The sequence below is a fragment of the Pseudophryne corroboree genome, chromosome 2, assembly GCF_028390025.1.
Source record: "Pseudophryne corroboree isolate aPseCor3 chromosome 2, aPseCor3.hap2, whole genome shotgun sequence".
NCBI classification, from domain to species: Eukaryota; Metazoa; Chordata; class Amphibia; order Anura; family Myobatrachidae; genus Pseudophryne; species Pseudophryne corroboree.
In genome coordinates this window covers 572,380,367-572,394,429 of record NC_086445.1, presented here as the reverse complement: position 1 = coordinate 572,394,429, position 14,063 = coordinate 572,380,367, and the positions used below count along the sequence as shown (strand labels likewise).

Genomic DNA, 14,063 nt, shown 5'->3' with positions numbered 1-14,063 from the left:
AATGGAACCAGTTGCCCGCAGGCGACTGGCGGGGGACTTTGTGTTGGGCACACTTTGGGCAAGAGGCAATAAACTCCTTGACGTCCTTCTTCAGAGTTGGCCACCAGTAGGACCTAGAGATAAACTCGAGGGTTTTCTGAATGCCTGTATGTCCAGCAAAACGGGAAGCATGGGCCCAATGCATGAGCTTCTTCCTCAACACCGGCTTCACAAAACTTTTCCCTGGTGGGGACGTAGAGTCCATCCCTACCGTGGAGAATGCCAACGGATTAATAATAGGATGCTTGTCTGAAGACTCTGACTCGTTTTCTTGCTCCCAAGAGCGGGAAAGGGCATCAGCCTTCCGATTCTGAGAGCCCGGACAGAACTGGAGCTTAAAGTCGAACCTGGAAAAGAAAAGTGCCCATCTGGCCTGACGAGGGTTAAGACATTGTGCGCCTTTCAGGTATAAAAGATTCTTGTGGTCGGTAAGTATCGTGATTGAATGAGAAGCTCCTTCCAACAGATATCTCCACTCCTCTAGAGCGAGCTTGATGGCTAGCAACTCCTGGTCGCCAATGGCATAGTTGCGCTCTGCTGGGGAGAACTTCCGGGAGAAGAAACTGCAAGGATGTAGATGGCCATCTTTAGCCCTCTGAGATAACACTGCTCCTACTCCAACGGAGGAGGCATCCACCTCTAAGATGAAAGGAGAGTCGGTGTCGGGCTGTTTCAGAACTGGTGCAGAGATGAAACGTTGTTTTAGAAGATGAAAAGCTTGCGTAGCTTCTTCAGACCACATGGACGGGTTAGCACCCTTCTTGGTTAATGCAGTGATAGGCGCCACAATGGTGTGGTGGAAAAGTCTCGTATGAACTTTCTGTAATAATTGGCGAACCCTAAGAACCTCTGGACCCCTTTGAGGGTTAAGGGTATCTGCCAATTCTGGATTGCTTGTAGTTTCTCAGGATCCATCTCTAGTCCGGAACCGGACACAATGTTACCTAGAAACGGAATGGATTTAACTTCAAAGACACATTTCTCCAATTTGCAATAGAGATGATTGACACGGAGACGGGACAGAACCTCCTTTATCCAGAAACGATGTTCCTCTAGATTATTGGCAAAGATGAGGATATCATCTAAATAAACCACGACATGGCGGTATAAGATGTCTCTGAAGATCTCATTCATGAAATGCTGGAAGACAGCTGGAGCATTGCTCAATCCGAAGGGCATGACGAGGTACTCATAATGTCCATCACGAGTGTTAAAGGCGGTCTTCCACTCGTCACCCTCAATGATCCGGATGAGATTGTAGGCACCCCTCAAATCCAACTTTGTAAAGATGGTTGCTCCGCTGACTCTATCAAAGAGCTCTGTAATCAAAGGTAAAGGATACCGGTTCTTGACGGTAATGTCGTTCAGACCTCTGTAATCGATGCACGGTCGCAGACCACCGTCTTTCTTCTTAACGAAGAAGAAGCCTGCGCCAGCTGGAGAAGAAGAAGGTCGGATAAAACCTTTCACCAGGTTCTCTTTGATGTACTCCTCCATGGAGTGCGTCTCAGGCAGAGACAACGGGTAAGTTCGGCCTCGAGGTGGAACCTTCCCTGGAATGAGATCAATTGGGCAGTCCCATTTTCTATGAGGAGGAAGGATATCAGCAGAGGCTTTACTGAACACGTCCGTGTAGTCTTGATATGGAGGAGGTGGAACATCAGACGACCTGGGGAAAGAAGAACAAACAGGAAGCACTTTGAACAAACAAGTCTTTGCACAGGAGGGACCCCATGCTAGTATTTGCGTAGTCGTCCAGTCAATCGACGGATTGTGGAGACGGAGCCATGGAAGGCCCAAAACCACTGGATGTGTGGCTCTTGGAATCACTTGGAAGGAAATAAATTCTGCATGAAGAACTCCCACTCTCAGACGAACTGGTAGAGTCCTTAGAGAAATAACTGCGTCAAAAATCTTGCTGCCATCTACTGCAGTTAAGGAGATGGACGAAGGAAGTCTCTCGGTGGGTAGGGACCACCGTTTAACATAAGCTTCGGTTATGAAATTCCCAGCTGCTCCGGAATCAAGGAGGGCAATGACGTTCCTGTAACGTTGAGCAATTTGGAGCGAGACTGGGAGATTACAATCATGAGGAGATGGAGAGGAGATCATTACTCCTAGCCGGCCCTCTCCTTGGCGAGCTAGGATTTGGAGTTTCCCGGACGTTTGGGACAGGCATTGATAATGTGAGACGGAGCTGCACAATAGAGACAGAGAGACTCAGAGAAACGTCTTCGGCGCTCAGCGGGAGATAGACGGGAACGGCCAATTTGCATGGGCTCATCCTTGGATGGAGACGGTTGACGAAGAGGAGGAGCAGAAGATTTTGGAGCAGACGATCTTCCTCGCTCGGTTGCTCTCTCTGTGAAACGTAGATCAACCTTCGTGCAAAGAGAAATTAGCTTATCCAACTTAGAGGGCAAGTCTCTGGTAGCTAACTCATCCTTGATGCGTTCTGATAAGCCATGCCAGAATGCAGCATACAGGGCCTTGTCGTTCCATGCCAGTTCAGATGCCAGGATTTTGAACCGTATGAGATACTGTCCCACAGTACGTGTTCCCTGGCGTAAACGGAGAATCTCAGATGAAGCAGAGGTTACCCGGCCTGGCTCGTCGAAGATGCGCCTGAATGTTGCCACAAAGTCCGTATAGGAGGACAGCAGGGGATCAGACTTCTCCCATAAAGGTGATGCCCAGTCAAGGGCTGAGCCGCTGAGAAGGGAAATGATATAGGCAATTTTAGTACGGTCACTGGGGAAATTGCCAGGCTGAAGCTCAAAGTGGATTTCGCATTGGTTAAGAAATCCCCTGCAGAACCTTGGAGATCCGTCAAATTTTGCTGGCGTTGGGAGATGAAGACGTGGAATGGAAATGGGTAAGGTGGGTGGGGTTACAGCTGGTGTCACTGTTGTGGACGCACCGGACGTGCCAGGTCCACGGAGGGTCGTTTGAATCCCGTCCAGCCGCGTAGAGAGATCCTGGAGACAGCGGATGATGTGGCCTTGTGCAGCCTCCTGATGTTCAAGTCGGGCTGCCAGTTCTTGCATCAGCCTGGCCGCTTGATCCTGGTCTCCGGCTGGATTCATATGGTCAGTGCCTTCTGTCACAACTGAGGGTTTTAGCTGACAGGAGGAAGCCTCAGTTGTAGGGGCTGAGAGGAACTTAAACCGGGGAGGTTTATTCAGACCCCTGGACATGTAAGTGTTAAAAGGAAACCCGAAGGTGTGACCATGACAACCAGGTAAAAGTAAATTAAAAGTTTATTGACAAACTCCGTGTAACAACAGACAGCAAATAATAAAAATGGCAATGATAAATAATATGATTCCTGGAGCACTCTGACCATGAAATGGTTACACAGGACACTGGTAGGTTAAGAACAGTTGTTAAAGTCCTTAGATGGAATAACCTTACCAGGCCTGGCTGTAGTAGTGAAGATATCCAAGGAACATGCCAGTAGATGGAACAGATGAAGCTGGTAACTTGAATCAGCTGTTGTAATTGCTGGATAGAACCAGCCAGGTGGTAAGACACGGAGTGGATGCGGAATGGAATCAGCCAGATGATAAAGTCACTGAATGAATGCTGGGTGGAACCAGCCAGGTGATGAAACACGGAGTGAATATAATAAGATGCTAGGGAGCGTGGAAACAGAGGAGTTGAAGGATGATTACCGGTGGTAGTGGATACTGCTGGAAGCAGATGAAATAGCTGGAAGCTGGAAACTGGATCAGCCACGGAGGACTGCAGAGTCAGGCTGCACCGCAGGATGGTAGGCAGGTGCGGGTCTCTTTGGTGGATGCTGGAGACAGGAGCTGGAACCTGGAAACACAACCACAGGAGAGAGACTGGAGCAAGGTATGACAAACAAAGCACTGACCATTTCCTGGCCCAGGCACAGGATACTTATACCTGCAGCAATGCAGGCATTGGCTGGGCAATTATGCAGATTTCCAGAGGCAGTGGATCGGAGGAACTGAAGCATGTGATTGAATCCAACATGGCTGCGCCCATGTTAGAACTTGGAGGGAAAACTGGTTTAGGAAACCATGTGGAAACATAACTGCAATGGCGGCGCCGGCCGCAGAGGACAGGAGACGCCAGACTGAGAAATGTATGCTGATACTCGTGGATGACAACGGAGGCCGCGGCAGGCATGGAACACCACACTGACAACCTGCACCTATAACACAGGAGCGGCGGCGGAGGCCGCGGAGAACGGGAGACGCCATGCAGGATTCAAACATGGCGCCGCTGTGACAGCATCTCAGCGTGACAGGAGGGATGTGCAGTATGTGGACACAAATGAGATCCGGCCTTGGAACGCTGAGCGAGCCTCAGGAGACATCTGAAAGGCAGGTAATGGCGTCCAGATACCCGGATCGTGACACGTGTGTTCCATACGGCGGCTGATATCCTGGCCACCTCCCCCCTGGCCATGCACACTTTGGACGGTGCTGCAGCCCAGGGGCAGCCGCCGCCACTGATTACAACCAGCTTCATATAGTTTGAACTACAAAGATTCAGATGCAGAAGCAAATAGCTCATGTGTGAAGTGTTTGACTGTGGTACAGTATAGAGCAGAGCTGGCCAAACCAGTCCTCGAGATCTACCAACAGTTCACATTTTCCAGACCATCTAGCTGGTGCACAGGTGTAGTAATTACTAATTAAGATGTGCTGAATTCATTCCTAACTGACAATTATGCAGCTCTCCAGGATGCTTGGAAAACATGAACTGTTGGTAGATCTCGAGGACCGGTTTGGCCAGCCCTGATATAGAGGCTTACCATACTAAGCTTTGGAGAGTGATACATTGCACGGTGATAAAGTACCAACCAATCAGCTCCTAAATGTCATTTTTCAAGCACAGCCTGTAACATGGCAGTTAGGAGCTGGTTGGTTTGTACTGTATCACCGTGCAATTTATCACTCTGCAAGGCTTGATAAATATGGGTCTATCCCTTTAAACTGGGACACTCTTGAATTACATAGGTTCTGTGGCTGGCTTAATTCAAGATAGCATTTCACCTGGTTTTATTCAGCCATAGAAACTGTGTAATTCATGAGTGTTCCAGTTTAAAGGGATGGTATGGTAAACCTATGTATATGAGGTTGGGAGATTAAGTCCTGTGTATAGCATGCTGGCAATGGGAGTCATTCTGACCTGATCGCACGCTAGCTATTTTTTGCAGCGCTGCAATCAGGTCAAAACTCATCAAAATTGCGCATGAGTATGCACCGTAATGTGCCGGCGCATCGTACGGGTACAAAGTGGATCGGTGCTGGACGATGGATTTAACGAAGAATCTATTCGCACAGCCGATCGCAAGAAGATTGACGGGAAGAAGGCGTTTATGGGTGTCAACTGACCGTTTTCTGGGAGTGGTTGGAAAAACGCAGGCGTGTCCAGGTGTTTGCAGGGCTGGTGTCTGACGTCAATTCCGGGACTGGACAGGCTGAAGTGATCGTAACAGCTGAGTAAGTTCAGACCTACTCAGAAACTGCACAAAACTTTTTTGTACCACTCGGTTGCACAAGCGTTCGCACACTTGCAAAGCGAAAATACACTCCCCCATAGGCGGCGACTATCTGATCGCAGCGCTGCAAAAATAGCTAGCGTGCGATCAACTCGGAATGACCCCCTGTGTGTGATTTAAATACACAGTTTTAACTGAAGGTGCACATTCTGCATCTCCTATGTGTAGGAGCCAATCAAACATGCCTGTCTGCCTACACCAGGAAAAAAAACTTGTGGAAAACGTTGGATCCTCACCATTGCCAGGTTAGCCATCATATACCTAGGCTGACCATACTAGCCCTTTAAACTGGGAAGCTAATGAATTACACAGGTTCTGTGGCTGATTAAAATCAGGTGACATACAGGCTTGAAGTCAGCCAGCCAGCCACAGCACCTGTGTAATTCATGAGTGTCCCAGTTTAAAGGGCTAGTGTGGTCAGCCTAATATACCCTTTTTCCACTGTTGCTAAAACCCAGGCTATTGCCGTGATAACCCGTGTCGCGGCTCAGTGGAAAAGGGTTAATCTGGGTCCAGTGACTTGGGAGACCAACCCAGCAAGTTTGCAGGGTTGATCCCGGGAAAGAGCCAGATTAAGGGGCAGTGTATCTTTAATTCTTTATATGGATCATTTTAGATTCTGTTCCTAAATAATTAAAATGTATGTAATTGGCATGTGCCAGTGTTTTGTTTGCACCCCTGACTGCAAACTGCCAGAAAGTCCCTTTTTGGCAGCATTCCCCTGATTCACATCTTGAAGAAAGGAAAGGCTGGTGATACCAGTATGAATTTGTTGTATGTTTCTCTATCACTATACAATAGAAGGGACTGTGGATATCTACTGGTTCCTGTCATAGTGTCACTCTGCAACTGAATGAATGCACTAACAATGCCCCAGGCTCCTACTACTTTATGCCACTGTCTCACTGACAGTAGGTAGGATAGGACTAAGAATAGTGTTATCTTCCCACCATTCTTACCCTGCCATGTAAAAGGCAAAAACATTAAGGCAAATAAAGAAAACTTTTCTCATCCATCAAATAATATTAAGGGGTGTATTCAATAAGTGTTGGATCCATTCCGAATTTCCGACATGCATTTGTCGGAATGGATCTGACAAGGGCTATTCAATGAACGGCCAAATCAGACTGTCGGATTCGAGCCAAATCCGACTGTCGGATTTGGCCGTTCCCGGTGTCCTGTCCTGCTGCTGCTGTCAGCGGCTGCCGGGTGCGCTGACAGCTGTGGCGGGGGAGCTGAGATTGGCGGCTGGCGGGGGGAGCAGAGAGCATTGTCTGGCGGGGGGAGCAGAGAGCGGCGGTTGGCGGGGGGAACAGAGAGCGGCGGCCGGCAGCGGAAGCAGAGAGTGGCGGAGGGACATGTCTGTGGTGGCGGGGGGAGGCGCTGCAGAGAAAGAGGTGCCTGGCCGGGATACAGTCGTCAAGGTACCTCTCATCCCCGCTCCCCATAGCCCGCCGCACCTCTCCCCGTCTCCTCACCTCAATACGACTTGTTTTCAAGTCGGATTGAGTTTGTCGGAAAGGGGGTCAAAACCTGTTGGATTTGGCCCCATTTCCGACAGAAGCACGCGGCTCGGCGGCTATTCTGCCAATCCACGTGTTTTCCGATAAGTCGGGAATTCCCGACTTGTCGGAAAAAAACTGCACATTTTGAATAGTTCGAAATCCCTTACGACCAAAATCTGTTGGAAGCTGCTGTCTATCCGACAAGACGGCAGCTTCCAACAGCTATTGAATACACCTTTAAGTTGTACTACAGCTAATGTTACTCTCCTTTGAAAGAATAAACCTATTTCACTACCATACTCCTGTATGTGACCTCTTGTTTCTTCTCATAATTCTTTTTTCTGTAACTTGCTCACTCCATCTAGCTTTCTTTTCTTTTCATCCTATCTTCTTTTTTCCACTTCTCCCTTTTTCGCCTTTTAAAGATTCTTCCTGTCCCTTAGTAACGGTGACTCTTCCTTGGCAACAGGGATCCTCCACGTAACACCTCCCTACAAACCAAACAGGCAGAAAATAGCTTCGATTTATGACGTAATGAGCTACTGTGCTGTTGTATAATGTTTCTAACCTCAGTCTCTGGGTTAACCGTTCTCCTGCCAAATGCTTGCGTACAGTGTACAGTAGAGGATTACATAAAATAATAAGTGAGCAAATAGTCAGTTGCAATAACAGTGAAATGAATGTTTCTGAAAACTAATGCAGGGGTGTGTCTACAGCAAGCCAGGCTGATCCAGCTGTGCCAGGCATCAAGTCAGATGGCAGATGATGTAATGACTAAAGGACATACAGTATGTATTAATTGTCACGTTTTAGACCCAGAAATGATATTTTCTTATTGTCGATATGCGCAGCTATAAGAAATTATGTACTGCCTGAATGGTCTGATAAGGTAAGTCAATGCCTCCAGCCGGAATCTTGGCTAACGGGTTCTTCCCACTCGTTGGTGACACCCATAGACTGGGAATAGAACCTGTGGCGAGTGCAGCGAGCTTAGTTGCACTCGCCCCCCTGCCGGCATTCTAGCGGTCGGGATCCCGGCATCGGTATGCTGACCGTCGGGATCCCGGCCGCCGGCACCCCATACCTAACTCTTCCCAACTGTCCGATTTTTGCGGGACAGTCCCGTTTTTTGGTACTGCCTCACTGTCCCACCTGCAGGACACAGTGTCCTGCGGTGGGGGGGGGGGGGGGCAGTTGGAAGGCTTCCTGTCACTCGCTGCTCTGCTGTAAAGCAGCAGTGAATAGACGTTATGCGCATGTGCACAGCGTCTATTCACAGAGACACAGGACAGGGGTATGGCCAGCAGCTCACAGAGTGCTGACCATGCCCCCACAGTGATGTGCGTCCTGCATCCTTTTGCATGGAAGTTGGGAGGTATGTCTCAGTAGTTTTTAGGTCAACACCAAAATGCCAAATGGGACAAAAAGTTGACAGTGAAATTGTCAGCATGAATAACAGATCAACAATCAGGGCTGGATCAAAGCCTCATACACACTAGATGAGAAAGTGAAAGATCTCGCACAGAAGTTGTCCCCTTTTTACATATTATGGCAGACAGCGTCCCCTTTTTACATATTACGGCAGACAGAGTCCCCTATTTACACATTAAGGCAGACAGAGTCCACCTTTTACACATTATGGCAGACAGAGTCCCCTTTTTTACACATTAAGGCAGACAGTCCGCCTTTTTACACATTACGGCAGACAGCGTACCCTTTTTACACATTACGGCAGACAGTTGTCCCCTTTTTACATATTACGGCAGACAGCGTCCCCTTTTTACACATATCGGCAGACAGCATCCCCTTTTTACACATTACGGCAGACAGTATCCCATTTTTACACATTACGGCAGACAGCATCCCCTTTTTACACATTATGGCAGACAGTTGTCCCCTTTTTACATATTACGGCAGAGAGCGTCCCCTTTTTACATATTACGGCAGACAGAAACCCCTTTTTTACACATTACGGCCGACAGAGTCCCCTTTTTTCACATTACGGCAGACAGTCCCCCTTTTTACACATTACGGCAGCCAGTCCCCCTTTTTACACATTACGGCAGCCAGTCCCCCTTTTTACACATTACGGCAGCCAGTCCCCTCTTTACACATTACAGCAGCCAGTCCCTCTTTTTACACATTACGGCAGACAGAATAGATAGATAGATAGATAGATAGATAGATAGATAGATAGATAGATAGATAGAATAGATGATACTTACTGTCTCTCCGCTGGCTCAGCAGTCAGGCTCCTCGGTGCAGGCAGTCAGGCAGATCCCGGGCAGGAGAGAAGGAGGAGGAGGGAGCCACAGCAGCGCAATGTAATTGGTGGCGCCGCCGCTGCAGCTGTCCCTCTCCTTCCACATAGGCTGGCCACTGCCGCTGTGATGAGGGAAGTCCAGGGGTGCTGCCATATAAGACATGGGGTACTGTCGTATAAGTCCAGTCCAGTGGTACTGCCATATAAGTCCAGTGGTTCTGCTGTATAAGTCCAGGGGTACTGCCGTATAAGTCCAGTCAAGCTGCCGTATAAGTCCAGGGGTTCTGCCATATAAGTCCAGGGGTACTGCTGTATAAGTCCAGTCGAGCTTCCGTATAAGTTCAGGGGTTCTGCCGTATAAGTCCAGGGGTACTGCCGTATGAGTCCCATCTAGTGGTGCTGCTGTATACGTCATGGGGTACTGCCGTATAAGTCCTGTGGTACTGCCATATAAGTCCAGTTCTGTGGTGCTGCCATATAAGTCCAGGGGTACTGCTTTATAAGTCCAGCCCAGTGATGCTGCCATACAAGTCCAGGGGTACTGCCGTATAAGTCCAGTCCAGTGATGCTGCCATATATGTCCAGTGGTACTGCCGTATAAGTCCAGGGGTACTGCTGAAGAGGTTCAGTCCAGTGGTACTGCCATAAAAGTCCAGTGGTCCTGCCATATAAGTCCAGGGGTACTGCCGTATAAGTCCAGTCCAGTGGTGCTGCCGTATATGTCCAGGGGTACTGCAGTATAAGTCCAGGGGTACTGCTGCATAAGTCCAGTCCAGTGATACTGCCGTATAAGTCCAAGGGTGCTGCCATATAAGTCCAGGGGTACTGTCATATAAGTCCAGTCCAGTGGTACTGCCATATAAGTCCAGTTGTTCTGCTGTATAAGTCCAGGGATACTGCCAAAAAAGTCCAGTCCAGTAGTGCTACAGCATAAGTCATGGGGTACTGCCATATAAGTCCAGGGGTACTGCCGTAGAAGTTCAGTCCAGTGCTACTGCCGTATAAGTACAGTGGTGCTGTTGTGTAAGTTATGGGGTACTGCTGTATAAGTCCAGTCTAGTGGTGCTGCTGTATACGTCATGGGGTACTGCCGTATAAGTCCTGTGGTACTGCCATATAAGTCCAGTTCTGTGGTGCTGCCGTATAAGTCCAGGGGTACTGCTTTATAAGTCCAGCCCAGTGGTGCTGCCGTACAAGTCCAGGGGTACTGCCGTATTAGTCCAGTCCAGTGATGCTGCCGTATATGTCCAGTGGTACTGCCGTATAAGTCCAGGGGTACTGCTGAAGAGGTTCAGTCCAGTGGTACTGCCATAAAAGTCCAGTGGTGCTGCCGTATAAGTCCAGGGGTACTGCTGTATAAGTCCAGTCCAGTGGTGCTGCAGTATAAGTCCAGTGGTACTGCAGTATAAGTCCAGTCCAGTGGTGCTGCCGTATAAGTCCAGGGGTACTGCTGTATAAGTCCCGTCCAGTGGTGCTGCCATACACATCCAGGGGTACTGCCGTTCATGTCCAGGGGTACTGCCGTATAAGTCCAGTCCAGTGGTACTGCCGTATAAGTCATGGGGTGCTGCCGTATAAGTCCAGGGGATACTGTCGTATAAGTCCAGTCCAGTGGTACTGCCGTATAAGTCCAGTGGTTCTGCAGTATAAGTCCAGGGGTACTGCCATATAAGTCCAGTCTAGTGGAGCTGCCGTATAAGTCCAGGAGTTCTGCTGTATAAGTCCAGGGGTACTGCCGTATAAGTCCAGTCCAGTGGTGCTGCCGTATACGTCCAGGAGTTCTACTGTATAAGTCATGGGGTACTGCCGTATAAATCCAGTCAAGTGGTACTGCCGTATATGTCCAAGGGTGCTGCCATATAAGTCATGGGGTACTGTCGTATAAGTCCAGTCCAGTGGTACTGCCGTATATGTCCAGTGGTTCTGCCGTATAAGTCCAGGGGTACTGCCGTATAAGTCCAGTCCAGTAGTGCTGCCGCATAAGTCCAGGGGTACTGCCGTATAAGTCCAGTCCAGTGATGCTACCGTATATGTCCAGGGGTACTGCCATATAAATCCAGGTGTACTGCCGTAGAAGTTCAGTCCAGTGGTACTGCCGTATAAGTCCAGTGGTGCTGCCGTGTAAGTCCGGGGGTACTGCTGTATAAGTCCAGTCTAGTGGTGCTGCAGTATAAGTCCAGGGGTACTGCCGTATAAATCCAGTCCAGTGGTGATGCTGTATAAGTCCAGGGGTACTGCTGTATAAGTCCTGTCCAGTGGTGCTGCCGTATACGTCATGGGGTACTGCCGTATAAGTCCAGGGGTACTGCCATATAAGTCCAGTCCAGTGGTGCTGCCGTATAAGTCATGGGGTACCGCCGTATAAGTCCAATCCAGTGGTACTGCCATATAAGTCCAGTGGTGCTGCCGTATAAGACCTGGGGTACTGCCGTATAAGTCCAGTCCAGTGGTGCCACCATATAAGTCCAGGGGTACTGCCGTATAAGTCAAGTCCAGTGGTGCTGCCATATAAGTCAAGCGGTACTGTCGAGTAAGTCCAGGGCTACTGCCGTAGAAGTCCAGTCCAGTGGTACTGCCATATAAGTCCAGTGGTGCTGCCGTATTAGTCCAGGGGTACTGCTGTATAAGTCCAGTCCAGTGGTGCTGTCATATAAGTCCAGTGGTGCTGCCGTATAAGTCCAGGGGTACTGCCAAATAAGTCCAAGGGTACTGCTGTAGAAGTTTAGTCCAGTGGTACTGTTGTATAAGGCCAGGGGTACTGCCGTATAAGTCCATTCCAGTGGTGCTGCCGTATAAGTCCAGTGGCACTGCCGCATTAGACCATTCCAGTGGTGCTGCCGTATACGTCCAGGGGTACTGCTGTATAAGTCCAGGGTTACTACCGTATAATGCCTGTCCAGTGGTGCTGTCGTATAAGTCCAGGGGTATTGCCGCATAAGTCCAGTGGTGCTGCCGTATAAGTCCAGTGGTGCTGCCGTATAAGTCCAGAGGTACTGCCGTATAAGTCCATGGGTACTGCCGTATAAGTCCAGTCCAGTGGTGCTGTCATATAAGTCCAGTCCTTTCCTGTGCTGTATATTATTTCCTCCAAATAAAGGTGTTATTAATGTTTCATCCAAATCATTTTTACATAATTTGCCCTGTGTGGTGTACGCTCTCCTGTGCGTCATATTGTTATATTACTCCAGAAAAATAATGGAGAACAAAAATTTGGAGGTTAAAATACGGAAAGATCAAGAACCACTTCCTTCTACTGCCAATGCTGTTGTTGCTGCTGGGAGTCGATCGTCATCCCAGAAGGGAAGTCAGAAGTCCACTTGTACTACTTCAACTAAGCAATTGACTGTCCAACAGTCCTTTGCGAGGAAGATGTAAATAGGATTTTAGAGATGTGCGGCGGGCACTTTTCGTGTTTTGTGTTTTGGTTTTGGTTCTAATTTCACTTTCGTGTTTTGGTTTTGGCTTGGTTTTGCCAAAACCACCCTTTCGTGTTTTGGTTTTAGTTTTGGATATGGATGATTTTTGAAAAAAACATAAAAACAGCTAAAATCACAGAATTTGGGGGTAATTTTGCTCTTACAGTATTATTAACCTCAATAACAATCATATCCACTCATTTCCAGTTTATTCTGAACACCTCACACCTCACAATATTGTTTTTAGGCCAAAAGGTTGCACCGAGGTTGCTGTATGACTAAGCTAAGCGACACAAGTGGACAACACAAACACCTGACCCATCTAGGAGTGGCACTGCAGTGTCAGACAGGAGGGCAGATATTAAAAAAAGGGCCCCAAACAGCACATCATGCAAAGAAGAAAATTGCAATGAGTTAGTTGTGTGACTAAGCCAAGCGACACAAACAATTGGCCTATTTAGGCGTGGCACTGCAGTGGCAGACAGGAGGGCAGATATAAGAAAAAAGGCCCGTAACAGCACATGATGCAAAGAAGAAAAAAGGTGCACCGAGGTTGCTGTAGGCCTAAGCTAAGCGACACAACCACCTGGCCCATCTAGTAGTGTCACGCAGTGGCTGAATGTCGAGAGTGGGCCGCAATTGTTCGGTCCACTGACAGCATCTCCAGCGCGCTCCAGTCACTTTAAAAAAAATCTGCAATTGGTGGACTTATACGGCAGTACCCCAGGACTAATACAGCAGTATCCCTGGACTCATACGGCAGTGTCACACAGGATGGCACTTTTCAAAAACTAGGGCCCATACAGCACCTCATGCAAAGATGTCAAAGAGGTGCAATGAGGTAGCTGTATGACTAAGCCAAGCGACACAAACAATTCCAACTGGAATTATACATCCAAATCACTGGAATTAATTGGCAAGATCACTGTAATTAATAATTATAAATCAATGAAATGAATTCGCAAAATCACTGTAATTATTATACATCCAAATCACTGGAATTAAATGGCAAGATCACTGTAATTAATAATTATAAATCACTGGAATTAATTGGCAAGATCATTGTAATTAATAATTATAAATCACTGAAATTAATTGGCAAAATCACTGTAATTATACATCCAAATCACTGGAATTAAATAGCAAAATCTCGCTATCGCCTGCCTAGTGAAGTGGAATCTAGATGGGATTTGTTACCAGGGACACAATAACTTCATCAGTTGTCTAAATCCCACTGCACTAATGGCGGATACCGGACGCACGTCTAACACCAACATACTGTAAATGTCAAGGCCTCAGTT

General features: G+C 48.1%; 1 long non-coding RNA gene across 2 annotated transcripts in view; it reads right to left on the bottom strand.

The window, feature by feature from the left end:
• The window catches only part of LOC135036201 (uncharacterized), a 226,984-nt gene that overhangs the window by 132,165 nt on the left and 80,756 nt on the right, over positions 1–14,063 (bottom strand). For both annotated transcript variants that reach the window (XR_010231019.1, XR_010231013.1), the window contains exon 3: positions 7,379–7,574. This is a non-coding gene — a long non-coding RNA (uncharacterized LOC135036201). The remainder of the gene's footprint in view (positions 1–7,378; positions 7,575–14,063) is intronic.